At 35.4% G+C, this 15,687-nt stretch overlaps 1 protein-coding gene and 1 long non-coding RNA gene across 4 annotated transcripts in view; both read right to left on the reverse strand.

The window, feature by feature from the left end:
* The window catches only part of LOC136381537 (uncharacterized), a 389,650-nt gene that overhangs the window by 268,164 nt on the left and 105,799 nt on the right, over positions 1-15,687 (reverse strand). The gene's annotated exons all lie outside the window — the stretch shown is intronic.
* The window catches only part of LOC136380990 (myosin-binding protein C, cardiac-type-like), a 58,609-nt gene that overhangs the window by 27,841 nt on the left and 15,081 nt on the right, over positions 1-15,687 (reverse strand). Inside the window, exons 1-4 of one of the 3 annotated variants that reach the window (XM_066349317.1) lie at positions 13,675-13,795; positions 9,835-9,898; positions 8,820-8,948; positions 3,960-4,089 (exon numbers count right to left, since the gene is read on the reverse strand). The exons of the other annotated variants lie outside the window; for them this stretch is intronic. The gene's annotated coding sequence lies outside the window, so the exon portion shown is untranslated. Of the gene's footprint in view, positions 1-3,959; positions 4,090-8,819; positions 8,949-9,834; positions 9,899-13,674; positions 13,796-15,687 lie in introns of those variants that run through there. 3 annotated transcript variants of the gene reach the window in all.

The raw sequence follows: 15,687 nt of genomic DNA on the forward strand, positions 1-15,687 counted from the left end.
GTGAAAGTCATACAACAACTCGTGTATGTTATGCATTATCCAATAAAAATTTGGTGTTGTCCCAGAGGACAGCTGTGATTGGCTCCAGCCATCCGCAACATGAACGTGAGCAGTAGGAAATAAATGGATTGTAATACATGAGAATGTTTTATATTTTTAACGTTATTATTTTTTTTTTTATTAAAGATTTGTCTGCAAGCTGGATGCAGCCATCAAAAGTGCCACATCTTGCTCACAAGCCATAGGTTTCCGACCCCTGGTCTATGTGGATTTTTAATGCCTTCCAAACTGAGAAAAATAAAGTTAAGAAAATTATAACTTAAAGTCCACCCTAGAATTATGGTGATGCCATTGAAGTGCAGATGAGCAGTGAGGCCTACGTGAGGCAACAAGCAGCCTCATTAATTTCTGCTCAATTTCGTTAAGCACCAAAGTGGTGCTAGGTGCTGGGGTCTTGTTGAGGGAGAAAAAGAAAAGTGCGTGTATAATAAAAATAATGTGGCAATCGCTAGAATAAAGATATTCCCAAAGTTGAAGATGTTTGTAACATGTTATAAGTGTCACAATAGAAGGGCATATGGGTCTGCTTTGAAGGATCAGGTTAAGTTTCTCTGGGTAGATAAACCAGATCTAATTCCTGAAAGGCTGGCCAAAAAGAAAAAAAAAAAAAGACATCGCGTGTGTGCACTCTATAAATCATAGAACAAAATTTTTATCAGGGTACAGAGAAAAAAGTAAGTATAATTGTAATTCGGAAAATGCAAATTGAAACCACAGCGAGATGTCATTTTATATCCCATAGATTGGCAAACATTAAGTCTTACAATACAATGTATAGAGCAATGGAATGTGGCTCAATAGAAACTCAAAAATAAAATATGGAAATTACCTTGTGAATCAAACATGCACACACTCAATGTCTCAGCAACTCCACTCCGAAAGAAACTCTTGTGTAAGTATCATATGACGTGCTTCATAGCTGTGACGTGTGCGTCCCATGTCACCAGAAGTAGTACTGTATGTGAGCGATGCTGCACTTTGTGGCGCCACCACATAGAGCACTCCAGGAGCACAGGATGCAGATGCATCTTGTGCTCCTCTCACTAACCACCAATGAAAGAGGTGCCCCTTCCGGAAGTTTAGCAGGGGTCGGATAATTGGCCTCATGGGGCCAAATGTGGCCCACGGGCTGTAGTTTGGGGACCCCTGATCTATATTCTCTGCATGATACACAGCAATCTAATATTTAGGAAAAATATAAAACTCTGTAGAAATCACATTAAAATATACTCGTATACCTCTGAAGAGTTACCTAGCATTTATGTAACATCTTGTAATTTAAATAATCATATCATATTATAAATGTCACAAAATTTAATCTGGCAGTTGTCATCGCATTTCATATTATGAAGAATTGATGTTTCTAAAAAGAGTGAGTGTTCAAATCTTAGTTACCTTCAATGCAAATGGGACCAGCTGACAGCATGTTAATTTGCAGAATTCTACCCGTTTGAACTGACATTAAGTGTCTCAAACTCTCTGTGGCCTTTTTGTATTTACCTAATTTCAATGGATTATTAAAATTAAAACAAACAGGAAATGAATACATATGTACTTCTTTCCATAGAAAGACACTAATATCCACAATGACTATAATGAGAACAGCTAAAAATTTCTGAGTATATGGACCAAATATGGAGCTAAATTCATTATCTCCTTTTTAACCCTCAGTATTCTATGAGGTTACTACTATTAATACCTTAATTTCCAAGAGAGAAAAACTAAGGCCAAGTAATTTGTCTTTTTTCTTGAGGTTACAAAACTTAAAAGCAGCAGCAGTGAAACTTGAACTAAGGACTACCTGAACACTCAATTGTTTCCAGAAAAATTAAGACAGTGAAACACAAAATTAGTTGTGCCTGACCTGTGGTGGTGCAGTGGATAAAGTGTCAACCTGGAAAGCTGAGGTCGCCAGTTCGAAAGACCAAGATGCCCAGTCAAGGCACATATGAGAAGCATGTACTATGAGTTGATGCATCCTACTCCTCCTCACCCCTTTTTTCTCTCTCCTCCCCTCTATAAAATCAATTTAAAAATAAATTTAGTTGTGTAATTCCTTGTTTGACTTTGCATCCTAGAGTCTTTGACAGAGACTGTATTGAATGAATGAATGAATGAACAAATTACATTGTATTACACTATGAAAAAGGTAAGCTGTGTAAAAATAGCACACTCTAAAATACAGTAAAAATGAATCTTTTAGCAAAATCTGTACTTTAGTGGCCATATTTTTTTTATTTTTTCAGAATATTATGTAAAAAAACTTCTGCCCAAATCTCAGGCCATATACCACAATATATAATTTATAAAACATCTTTCAATAAATATTTCTCTATAGAAGAACAGGTTATTTATTTTGGGCCAGTCAAATTGGTGTTTGTTACATTAAGCTACATATTACTTTAAAATTGTTATGGAAAACTAAAGGATATGTGAAGGATATATCAAAAGCTATTCATTTTTATCTGACAGTGTACATATTATTTTTCAATGTAAATAAATGTACACAGTTGAGCATCAAATTGGAGAACAAGAGTATTCTACTTCATGATTTTATAATACATAAACTTTATTACAGACTGGTCTTACTTGTTTGTTCCATTAATTCTGTTTAATGAACACAGAGAAGTCCCTAAAATCAAGGTAATATCTTTTCATTTATATAATTTCCAGAATATAAAATAGCAAAACATTGGTGTGTGCTATAAAATATAGGTATGAATGTCATATAGAATTTGTCTATAATTCATATAGTCACTAAGCTATTCAGAATTAGCGATCTAAAATTGATTATTTTTCCCTAAGTTATTTAATTAATGCCATGAAAAATAATCCTTTACTCTGTGACTAGTGAGGGCTTGTCACAAGTTAGAGATGCCAAATATAATTTGGATTTCACATGAAAAATGACTTATATTGATGAAAGGTATTCATTTCAATTTAGTAAAATTGTCCATTACCAACTTTTACCAAAAACATTTTCTACAAATCCTCTGTCATGTTGTGCTAACCATTTTTATAATAGATAATATAGGTAAGGTTGCTTTTCTTTCAGATTGCTAAAATTTGCACTTTATTAAAGCTAACTCAATTACTGGAAAAATGATAGAGATTTTTAAAATAGAGTGCATCCGTAAAGTCATGGTGCACATTTGATCAGTCACAGGAAAGCAACAAAAGAAGATAGAAATGTGAAATCTGCACTAAATAAAAGGAAAACTTTCCCAGTTTCATTATCTATTCAGTGCAGTTGGATGTGGGCTCACACACAGATTTTTTAGGGCTCCTTAGGTAGCTATCCCGTAGAGCCTCTACAGACTTGTCACTGACTGATGACCTAACCAGAACGGGGTTTCTCCACCAAACTGCCGGTTTCTTTCAACTGCTTATCCCACTGAGTAATGTTATTCCTATCTGGTGGTGCTTCATTATAAACACGGCAATATTCACATTGCACTTTGGTCACGGATTCGAATTTAGCGAGCCACAGAGCACACTGAACTTTCCTCTGTACCATCCACATCTCAACTGGCATGGTCGTGGGCTCCTCCACTGTATACACGGTGTTACATTATCATCTGCGAATGCGCACATGCTGCCACATCATCCTACAGAAACTAGGAGGATTTTCCTTTTACTTGGTGCAGATTTTACATTTCTATCGTCTTTTGTTGCTTTCCTGTGACCAGTCAAAAGTGCACCATGACTTTACGGACACACTGTATATTTTTAATATAGCATTAAAACTCATTTTTATTAAAAAAAAATCATAACTATTTTAAAAACAGACATGTTTACAACATTTTATACCATCAGACTTTCTATTACAAATACCTTAAACAACCAAACAAAACCACATAGACATTTATATGGTGCAGGGCACACATACATAAACATACCTTTGCTACTGTATCCAATTTTTCTGCTGTGGTGGGTGTACAGCACATATTGAGAACAGTTAGCCCCTCAAATAGAATTACTCCTTCTGATGGAATAATATTAATTATTGGCAGAAGACTCTTAGAGCACCTGTAATTTAAAATTTGCAGAAATGCTATATTCTTTAAAAATTTTTAAATATAGTTAGTATATAATCTTGTAATTGTTATATTAGTTTCATATGTACAACATAGTGATGAAACATTTTCATACCTTACAATGTGATCACTCTATTAATTCAAGTACTCATTTGTCATGTGCAAACTTATCATATTATTAGTTACATTTACCATCACCATTTTACCCGTCCCCTCCCTTCTGGTAAACATCACCTTGGCCTCTGTTTCTATGAATTTGTTTTTGTTTTATTTTTTTATTATCCTTTAAAGTTACTGTTCAAAAGCTTCAATAGAAAAGTTTCCAGACTACTAGGAATCCCCACCAGGTACAAGGCATAAGATAATTCTTTAATAAATTTTCAACGGCCCTGGCCGGTTGGCTCAGCGGTAGAGCGTCGGCCTGGCGTGCGGGGGGACCCGGGTTCGATTCCCGGCCAGGGCACATAGGAGAAGCGCCCATTTGCTTCTCCACCCCCGCCCCCTCCTTCCTCTCTGTCTCTCTCTTCCCCTCCCGCAGCCAAGGCTCCATTGGAGCAAAGATGGCCCGGGCGCTGGGGATGGCTCCTTGGCCTCTGCCCCAGGCGCTAGAGTGGCTCTGGTCGCGGCAGAGCGACGCCCCGGAGGGGCAGAGTGTCGCCCCCTGGTGGGCAGAGCATCGCCCCTGGTGGGCGTGCCGGGTGGATCCCGGTCGGGCGCATGCGGGAGTCTGTCTGACTGTCTCTCCCCGTTTCCAGCTTCAGAAAAATACCAAAAAAATAAAATAAAATAAATTTTCAAACACCAGATGCACGTATTGTTTGAATTTCAACAATGATTTGGACCCCTACCCCGGCAAACAGAACATTCAATAGTGGCATCTGACAATTCAAATAGAAAGCTGAAGTTTATTGTCTGAAGTGTTTTCAATACTGTATAAAACTTACAAGGATAAAATATATCTCTTAGAGAAGATGCCAAAGTTTTAGATACTATATCAGTAGTTTGGTTTTTCCCTGATCATAAAAACTGAAAGCAGTTAGTGACTAGGCAAGATGATAAAGTAATTGTCTCTTCTTTATTATTTCCTTGATTGCCTAATGTCTAAGATACTATGTTGACATTCAAAAAAGGAACTTACCAAGAGTTTATGGTGAGATTTGTCAGAGATCAATATAACCCTATCTACTACCATCTTTCAAACCAGAGTAACTTAAAGGGAAATTAGATATTTAAAGGAAAATTGGAAATTAAGATTTTGGATGATGAGGGAACAAACCACCTATAGATCTAACTCTGAAGCAAGAGTAGAAAAGGGTATCCTCATTTGCTTACTGAGGCCAAAGATGGCATGTTAGTACAAAACCTGAATGGAAGACCTCAAACGCTAACTTCTGTCACTGTTGGGAGATCTTAATAGGTTTTTCAGTAAAAACAAAACTCTCATCACCAATTTAAACACCGCCAACTCACAATTTAAATCAGGAGAAACTGTAAATACAATATCTTTAGAATGGTCTAGATCTAGATCTACGTCCCATTCTCTACCCTAAGAGTCCTGATGGCAGAGGAGAAAAGGAAAAGTATGTAATTAAGTATGAAACGTAACATCAACAATGTATATTTTTAAAAGCTGTTTTCTTCAAATCACTTATCTTTTGTTCAATATAAAAAAATCAGACAAAGAAAAAAAGGAGTAAGAGGAGAAAAAGGAGAGAAGTAAGAAAAGGAGAGAAATGAATGTTATGGGAAATTAAAAAGAGAAAAGTAGATTAAAAGGTATTCAGATAAGTCTCATATGAAGTATCTAAATATTAGCATTAGTAAATCTATAAAGACTAAAACATTAATGCCACGGTGTTTACAGAAAAACAAACTAACTCAAATTATAATGTGATCTGATCTAAGATTCCAAGATTTTACATCACCCTGAAATAAGCATGGTTTGGTTCAACATAGTAAAGAATAACTGTGGGCTATTATTAAAGAGTATCCTTGGCTCCAAATACACGACTTTGGAGTTACCAGGCTAAAAAATAAGAGGAGAAAAGTGAAAATGCAATTGAAAAATAGTAAACATCATTTTTTACATCTCCCAGATAACTCAAATTTTTTTCAGCTTTATGGAAATTTTTAAAATATGAGGTGTTTTCAGATTTTTTTAACTTTTATTTTTTATTTCTTGTGTTGACATGGTTTCAAGTATCCCACTCAATATAACACCCTCTACCCACCCCCGCATCATGCCCCTCCTGCCCCATGCAAAGTCTCTTTCCACCTCCATTTCCGCCCATTTTTCCCCCTCCTCATACCTCCACCTCCCCCTCTCCCTCTGGCTATTTGCTACCCTGTTGTCTGTATATATGTGTTATGTATATGTGTTTTTGACTAATCCCTTCACCGTGGAATCAGATTTTCTGGTGTGCTTAAGAGAAAGAAAAATAGAATAGAATATTTAAATTGTACTCCTAAAGTGAGGAAGGCAGGAGTAGGATAGATCCATGGAGGAAGAAAATTCAGGACTGAGAACCATGTAGATTAATCACTGAAGATGTAAAAAATCATCTACTCAACTATGTACAGTGTTACTATGTGCTACGCAAAAGGACAGAGTTCAAGGCTCACTTAATCCTGACCAGGTGGTTTTGCAGTGGATAGAACATAAGATGGGATGCAGAGAACCCAGGTTCAAAACCCCAAGGTCGCCAGCTTGAACACGAGCTCATCTGGTTTAAGGAAGGCTCGCCAGCTGGAACACAAGGTCGCTGGCTTGAGCAGGGGATCACTAGTTCTGCTATAGGCCCCCACCCCAGTCAAGGCACATATGAGAAAGCAATCAATGAACAACTAAGGTGCCACAACAAAGAATTGATGCTTCTCATCTCTCTGTTTCTATCTGTCCCTATCTGTCCCTCTTTGTCTCTGTCACACAAAAAAATGCTCATTTAAGTATGGGAAATAGTGTACCAAATGCATGTTTCTACCAGAAGTCTTAATATGTGGATAACGTACACTTTGCTTATCTGAGAATGGGGAGGGAGTTTACTGTGATTCACAGAATGACTTAGGCATAGAACGAACTCACTTCATTCCACACATAGAACTAGTATATCATAAAACACTTTTTGAAATTTTGGTATTGTCCAGCTCTCCCATTCAACAGGAAAGCAAACCATAGACAAAGGCAACTAGAACCCAAGTTTTTCAATTCATCATTCAGTGCTCTTTACACCAGAATCTATTGTCTTGATCTATAATATATTATTTCTATTGTCTTAGGAGATTTTAGTACATTCTTGTAATTATATGAATAATATGGCATGGGCAAATAAAATAATTTTCAAACAAAGCTAACAAAAGAGGAAATGGTCAAATTCTTCATAAATCAATGACAATTTATGTTGCTCCATCTTTACTTGTTTAAAAGCAAGACTTCACACAGTCAATTTAACATTAAGGGCTTCAAAAGTTTACCAAAAACAAATCTAATTTATTATTCTGACATGTCAAATTTTAAGTTTTAACCAACCCTTGTGCAAGAAAAGCATAAAGCAAATTTTATTAGAGGGTAACAGCAAAGGCTGTGGAGACAGATATATCTGAAAACAAATTCCAACTAGGGCACTCCACTGCATGTGTAAACTTGTATTAGTTAATTATCCACTCAAACCTTCCATTTCCTCGCCCATCGAGTTATTAGTATATGCCTATAGAGCTGTCATAAATATGACATGAAATAACATGAATATCATTTAGTATCATACCTGACACTGTAACTACTCAATAAAATGCCAAATCTATATTACCAAGTCCCTCATCTTTTATCCATCAGAATAAATACACATGGGGTAAGTGTGTGAGCAAATTTATATTAGTAGACTTCTCAAACACAAAACAGTGAAGGTGGTAGGATTCAGCTTATTACGAGCTCAGTGCAGTGGAAATGCCCTACAAACTTCTGACTGCCACTTGCCATCACTAAAAATAAATGAATCTATTATCTCTTAAGGCTGTAAATTCTTTCATAGCTGAACTATGTAAGAGCATGATCATGGCATGGAGATAGAGACAGGGTTTAGTAAAACAGCATTTGGCTTGTGTTAAATTACTAAGAACACAGGGAGGGAGATTTGGCATACAAGCAGATTCCTAGTGACTAAAGAGGCATGAAGTCAAGGATTTCTAGGCCCACCACAGAAAGTAAGTTAAAATTATATATTGCAGCTCTTACTTTACTCACGGTTACATTCCCAGAAATATATTCTATAAAAATAAGAATTTCCATACTTCCTTGCCATATAAATTACATGGTCTAGGTCACACTAATTACTAATTATTACTAGAATACCAAAAATGCAACATAGTAGGGCAAAAACGTAATTTTCTCTGTTTTTCTTTGGCATCTATTAATGAAGAAATTTAATTTCAAGTGGCTCTCATGATATTATAGATGTATAGGGGCTCTAACAACAATCTAGGATTGTTGGCCCAAAAGTCTTGGATTTCTAAATTAATTCTAGATAACAACTCATTTCTTGGCAAAGTCTTTACTTACAATAAAGAAATGGCTTCAAAAAGATGCTAACGTAATTCAGTTAACAAGTATAACATGCAAAATTAGTTTTTGTTAACATAATATACATACCTAACTGCTCGATGCACATATGTATACCTAACCAATTTAGAACCCTCAAAATAAAAGTCATATTCAATAGAAATTATTACCTGTGCGACACATTTTAGTGGCAGACTGTCTCCCTCGTCAATGCAAAAAACAAATTCTCCTTTCAGGAGAACTGAAGCCTGTCTCCCATATGACTTCACATTTCAATGAGAAGTATGGTTTAACAGTGCCTACAGACGATGTAGAGAGAAGTCAGTTTCACATTTTAATTATGTTTATTTTTTAATATCCAAAATAAGAGATGGCATACAAATATAACAATATATAACACAGTGGTAGTCAACCTGGTCCCTACCACCCACTAGTGGGCATTCCAGCTTTCATGGTGGGCAGTAGCGGAGCAACCAAAGTATAAATAAAAAGATAGATTTAACTATATTACGTTGTTTTATAAAGATTTATTTTGTTAAACTTAGCGAAAATCCGACATAAAGTACTTGGTAATTATTATTATATGCTTTAACTTGCTGTAACTCTGCTTTATAAATTTTATAAAGTAAAGTTACTTCCCTACTTTATAAATCACCATTACTGTGGAACCAGTGGGCAGTTAGAAAATTTTACTACTAACAGAGATACAAAAGTGGGCGGTAGGTATAAAAATGTTGACTACCCCTGATATGACACATTATTTAAATTACACTGAAAGGATAGGTAAATGCTAAATGAGCGATTATCAAATGAGTCAGACCTATAGTTTGATTAAAATGTAAAATGCATACTTCGTTTTCCATTTTAATAGGCAGATGAAAATATTTGACAAAACATATACCAATATTTATCAAAAAACAGAAATTTATCTGTGAAGCAAACACTCTAGGATTAGAGATGGCTTTATACATACACAGTCAAAAAACATTTGCAATCCCTGAATAAGAGTTCCCTTGATGTTTCCCAAACTCAGAAATACTTGCTAACATCACACACTCATTATTCAGTTTCCAGAGAGAGCAGTTAACCAGAGGCATTTTTAAATGTTCTCATCCCTACAAATTTAAGTTTTGATAGAGCTGCTTTATCTGCTTAATCATTTCCTTTAAAGTAAGAAAATAATACCTGATGCAAAGAATAAGTCAGAACTTCTTCCTTATTGATCAGGATCACCCGAGATTCAAAAACACTGCATAATGAAAGGAGAGATGAGTGATCATCACAAACTTGACCTTGGGTCAGGTTGACTTTTAGGTGATGGCAGTTTCCTCAATCTTAAAAAAGATATAGTGCCTACCTCCTATGACCATGAAGGGAGACAACAACACATGCAAAAGAATTAACATAGTGTGTGATGCCAAAAAGCACCCAGTGTCAATTATTATTAATATTCTTGAATGTCAATACTTTAGTAGACACAGTAATTTATAAAAAGAATAGAAACTACTCCTGAAACACCTAACAGTCTAGGTCTAGTGGGAGGCCACCAGGATTATATTTGTCTATAAGTAACAAAAAGTCCTGCTACAACAAGTTAGTAGATAGGGTTTTGTTTTATCTTATTAAGTTAGAAGTCCATTAATAAGTATTCCAGAGCTGCCTTAACAGGTTGACAAGATCTTCAAGGAGCAATGTTCCTTCTAGTTTCCCACACTACCATTCCTTACTGTGTGGCCTTCCTCAGTGTAGAAAGGTATCATAGAAGAGTGGTTAAAAGAGCACAATTTCTAGGGTCAGACTCCTTGGTTCAAATTTAAACTCTGTGACTTACTAGCTGAGACCATGGACAATCTACTTAACCTCTGTAACACAATTTTCTCATATATAAAATGGGAATAATAATTGTATCTAATGCAGAGAATTGTTGAAAGGGATTAAGTAAGCTGAAATATGCAGAAATACTTCAAACAGTGACTGGCACAAAGAAGGGGAGTAGAAATAGAGGAAATTTCTGTCCATATCTTATTGGCAAGGTGCTTAGGAGGAGATTTCTGGTTCCCCACACAAAATGAAGGTGCTGCTAGAAAGGGAAATGGATACCAAGTATGGGCTTAGCAACATCTACCACAATTGGAGATGTATAGAAACAAACAGTTCTAGGCAATATTAAAGAAATACAGAGTGGGAGCTGAAAAGAAGGGAAAGGGAGTTCCAATTAACCCAAGAAAAGTAGAGAAAACCTCATTTAAGGAGATGGCATTTGAATGGTGACTAAGGGACGAACAGGAAATTTGAAGGAGGACAAAGCTTGGGGAAGAGAGTGTGTCTGGTAAAGAATGTGAGGGAAGTAACAGAGACGTAGAAGATTCAACACTACATATATAGACACTTGAAAAGGGAACAGGAGAAATATTTAAATTGGGTATCCAGACTGAGCAAAGCTGGGATAGCAGGGCAGGTATTACAAATGAATTGAGGAAGATAGTGAACCAATTTCGAGACAAGTTTGAAGACTGAGTGGACTCAAAGTTTCAGTAAGGTTAAAGACAGTAAGAATGAAAACAAAACCAGCAGGAACATGAACAATACCTAATAAAACATTGTATTAGAAGCCAACTGTATCTTAAAAACTTCCTTTACAGCTCTTAAATTCTTCCTTTACAATATCCACTAACCAAACACAACCCAAAATACACCACCCCTCAGGAAGGAAGAGCAATCAGAACATAAAATTTAATTTAGAACTATTTATTTTGCTTTACAAAAACACATAGAAAGATATGATTAAATGTATTATCTGAGATGCAAAAACCAAAATAGGAAAAATAATCTAAGAAAAACACTTTGCTCAAAATTCACTTTCTATTTATAAAAACAAGCAAAAACAAATTAAGTAATTATATTTATTCTGAGCATCAAAAAATGACACAAGAAAAATCTATGTATATAAATTATGTATAGTTTCTTCAATGCTATCTCAAATAGCTTTAAGTGTGTATCATTTGTGTTCTAAAAAGATAAAAAATACTTGAAGAGTACTGTGATTACTCATATAAACACTGTATTTGGAATTAAATGTCAATGTGTTTTTGTGCTTTGACTTAAAAAATTCTAACAGATGTTATGAGCAGCCTAGAGAAAATAAATACTAAAATCTCCCTGTAAAAATAAGTTCTAAAGATCATGAGAAGCTTAATTGGTGTTCTAGTTTGTAATATTGTAATTCCACTTCTATCTTGACAAATTCAGCGCCCAGCCATTTCAGCCCTGGTTAGGATGGAGAAACATGGAACAGTGCAGTGTGCTGTGCCTTTCAGATGCCTGCAGCTCTATGTCAGAACCTGTAGCAGGAACACAGTTAATACAACTAGCACTATTTGATAGCTATTCCAAAAACAACAGCAACAAAAAAATAAATCTGGAGATTTACCTAGAACCACTGAAATGTGCATAAATAGTTTTTCTTTCTTCTGATTATTTACTCAGCTTTGCCCTAGATTGGGACAGGACTCAATATTTTCAGTATTAATAACAAAGAAAAAAGAACTTAGTCAAATAAATCTGCTAAATAATAACGGAAGTATACTTCAACTGTTTAATAAATAATCTGGATTGTCCTAAATCAATCCAGGTTCACAAAAGATTAAATATGGCTGTATCAATGATATCTAACTCCAGTGAAGGAATAGTCTTATTCTTCCACTTATTAAGTTTGTAAACATCTCTACTTATGTCTACATTAAAATTAAGTGAATTTAAATTAACACTTAAGTTTGTTCACAGCACTCCCTGTTGCAAACACTGGTAGAGTTATATAAAAGTTGTGATTAGGAAATAACTGATACTGACAGAAATATACACCTAACTCAAGATTGATACAAACTAGAATTCCTCTGTGATTTGGTAGTCTATTTAGATCACAAATGAAGGCTATTCCTAAATTAGAGATAAAGGAGGAGGGAAAGAGGAATGGAAAAGAGAAGAGACAGAGAAGGTTTGAGGTTGGATGGCAGGAAGCATGATAAATTGTTATTGCCCTGAAGATACTTTGAGAAAAAAAAGACAGCCCAAACACAATAAGCAAATTTTTCTAAAAAAGTAGCTATCTATTTTTTTGGCACCTACTCTACAGAAGGAGTTTTCATATATTTAATCTTTATGAGATATAGCAGTCTCTTCATTTTACACATAAAGAACCTAGTGCTTATAGAGTACTCTCCTAAGATCACAAAGGCAGTGAAAAGCTATGACTGGTTTTAAAATCAGGTCTATCTGACTCCAAAGTTTTAAATTTCTCTTGCAGAATTGGACTTCAGCTGGTTATAAAACACCACGTGACTCACTGTAGCTATAAGGATCCAGACCTTTCCATCTAGCTAGAAAGTCATGACATGTAAATAAAACAAAGATACCATATTCATGACTCTGCTTCTAACTTGCCATTTTATTTCTTTAAATGATAGCTGTGTCTTCATCTGATCTTCACAGCACATCACAATTATGTTTGCAAAATCTGATAGGCTACTAGGTAAGTGACAGTTTAGTAGTTACCAGGGATTAGTTTTGTAACAGGCACATTATGCAGAATTAAAAATTTCAGGAAATGGCAGAAGCAAGGTTAAGAGGATAATGAATACAAGGGGCCATCTAAAATGTTAAGTCTGAGATTATTTTCTATTAATTATAAATTTTTTTTAAATGACAGTTTGAAGTTCTTAACTTTGTTAATCAGACTTGATTTACTGTAGTAAGGATTGACTACAAAGAATTTGTGCATCCTTCTAAAATAATTCACAATCTAACAAAATGTAACTCATTCTGAATCATACCTTATCATCATGAAACTAAAACTAAACAAAAACAAATACTGAGTTCACCTGTATCTGTGATGGTTAACTTTATTTATCACCTGGTCAAGCTACGGTGCTTAGCTGTTTGGGCAAACATCAGTCCAGATGTTGCTGTGCAGGTATTTTTTAAGATATGATTAACATTTAAGTCAACAGGCTGAGTAAAGCAGATTACCTTACAAATGTGGAAAGGCCTCATTCAATAAGCTGAAAGTCTTAAAAGAAGAGACTGAGGTCCCTTTGGATTGAAGATTGCCACATCAATCCTTCCCAGAGTCACCAGCCTGAAGGCTTGCCCTAAAGATTTCAAATTTGAAAGCTTATACAATTGTATAAGCCAATTCCTTAATCTCTCTCTCTCTCACACACACACACATATATACACACACAGATACATACATATGTTAGAAGTATATAAATATAGAGGAATATTTCCTATTGTACCCATTTCTCTAAAGAACCCTCATATAGGATCTATATATTTAAATCAAACTTATGCATGTTTTCTGTATGTAAAAATAAATCTCCAGATGACCATATCAAATTTACTTGTATGTTCTCAGCACCCCTATACAGTACATACTCAATAAATGATTAATGCCTGAATATGTGAATAAATGAATGGATTTATGTTTTGGGGGCAGCATAGGTCTTTTATAAAATGGAATATACCACATTCAGAGTCTATTCAGGTAGAACTGTATGGTTCAGGTACAGTTAATAAGAACAACGTTGCAGTCACAAAGTAGATCTTAAACAATTCTGGATGCAAAAATCTTTACCAGGCCCTAATACAAACTTTTTGAACCAAATGTAGTTAAGTGAGAAAACATTACCCCTACCCCATTAAAGAAGAACCTCAGAATTATAGAATTTAGGGAGTTTTCCTTAGATTATACCTAAGAGGGAAAAATATACATCCCAGTTTTAAATCTGTGTTTTCTTTTAGCAGGTATATGTCATAACTATAACCCAGAACCTGAAGTCTTACTATAACTAGGAAAAGATTTACTAGCCTTGAATTTTCTGGAAGTGCTATTTATGATATTAAGACAACAGGAAACCTTTCCCAGTTTTTGTTTTGTATATCCTCTCACACATCCCTGACATTTAAAATAACCCATTTTAACAGTCCCTATAATACTAGAAGGATATGTATTATAGGAACGTGCACATAACAAAAAGCAAACGGAACTTATCTGCACTGATTAACCATCCCTTTCTACAAGCTAAAGTGATAAATAACATTCAGAGACAGGGAAGGCATCTACCACCTCACAGCCTTTTACAGACCAACAGTCCTGTTTAAAACCATGACTAATAAAATGACAGGCCTGCAAGTATTTGCAGAGCACTGCTGGAAAGAATTATCAACGTCCATCCGAAAAATCCTTCAAATGAGAGAAGAGAGATAAGTGTACATAACTCCTCACCTCTAACTTAATGTAGCAAAAGTGCTCTAGTTTAAATGACATGTATGGTCTATTCTTGAAAACCATCTGTTTCTGCATAGGATCCACAAATGGAAACCCTAATTCAATGAGCATCCAACAGCAGTCAAGTTATTTGCAATCTGTTCACACCACTATTGCAAAAACTTTAAAAAATATAAAAATATAATCCTCCTTAGACCTTCAAGGACATCTGAAAGAACCCTTTTGGACCACCTTGTCATTTGTCAACTTCTGAAAGAGAATACCTACTTCTTCCTTTTAAGGGTTCAGGTAAATAATACAGTTTTCCTCTTAATCACGAAATATTCAAAAAACAGCCACACTAAACTACTCTACAGAGAGAACACACTCTTAGGCTCCCTGTAACTATGATCTAAAACTCCCTCTTGCCTGACCTGTGGTGGCGCAGTGGATAAAGCGTCGACCTGGAAATGCTGAGGTCACCGGTTCGAAACCCTGGGCTTGCCTGGTCAAGGCACATATGGGAGTTGATGCTTCCAGCTCCTCCCCCCTTCTCTCTCTCCTCTGCCTCTCTCTCTCCTTCTCTCTCTCCTCTCTAAAAATGAATAAATAAAAAGAAATAAAAAATAAAATAAAAAAAAATAAAACTCCCTCTTCATAGAGACATGTCTGAAGGGCATGCAGTCTCTTCTTTCATCGACTAGATCAGAAGTTTTCAAATACGTTTTAAAGCTACAAAACCCGTGAACAAAATCTTACAGAGTTGTTTCAAT

This window comes from Saccopteryx leptura, chromosome 9, assembly GCF_036850995.1.
Source record: "Saccopteryx leptura isolate mSacLep1 chromosome 9, mSacLep1_pri_phased_curated, whole genome shotgun sequence".
NCBI classification, from domain to species: Eukaryota; Metazoa; Chordata; class Mammalia; order Chiroptera; family Emballonuridae; genus Saccopteryx; species Saccopteryx leptura.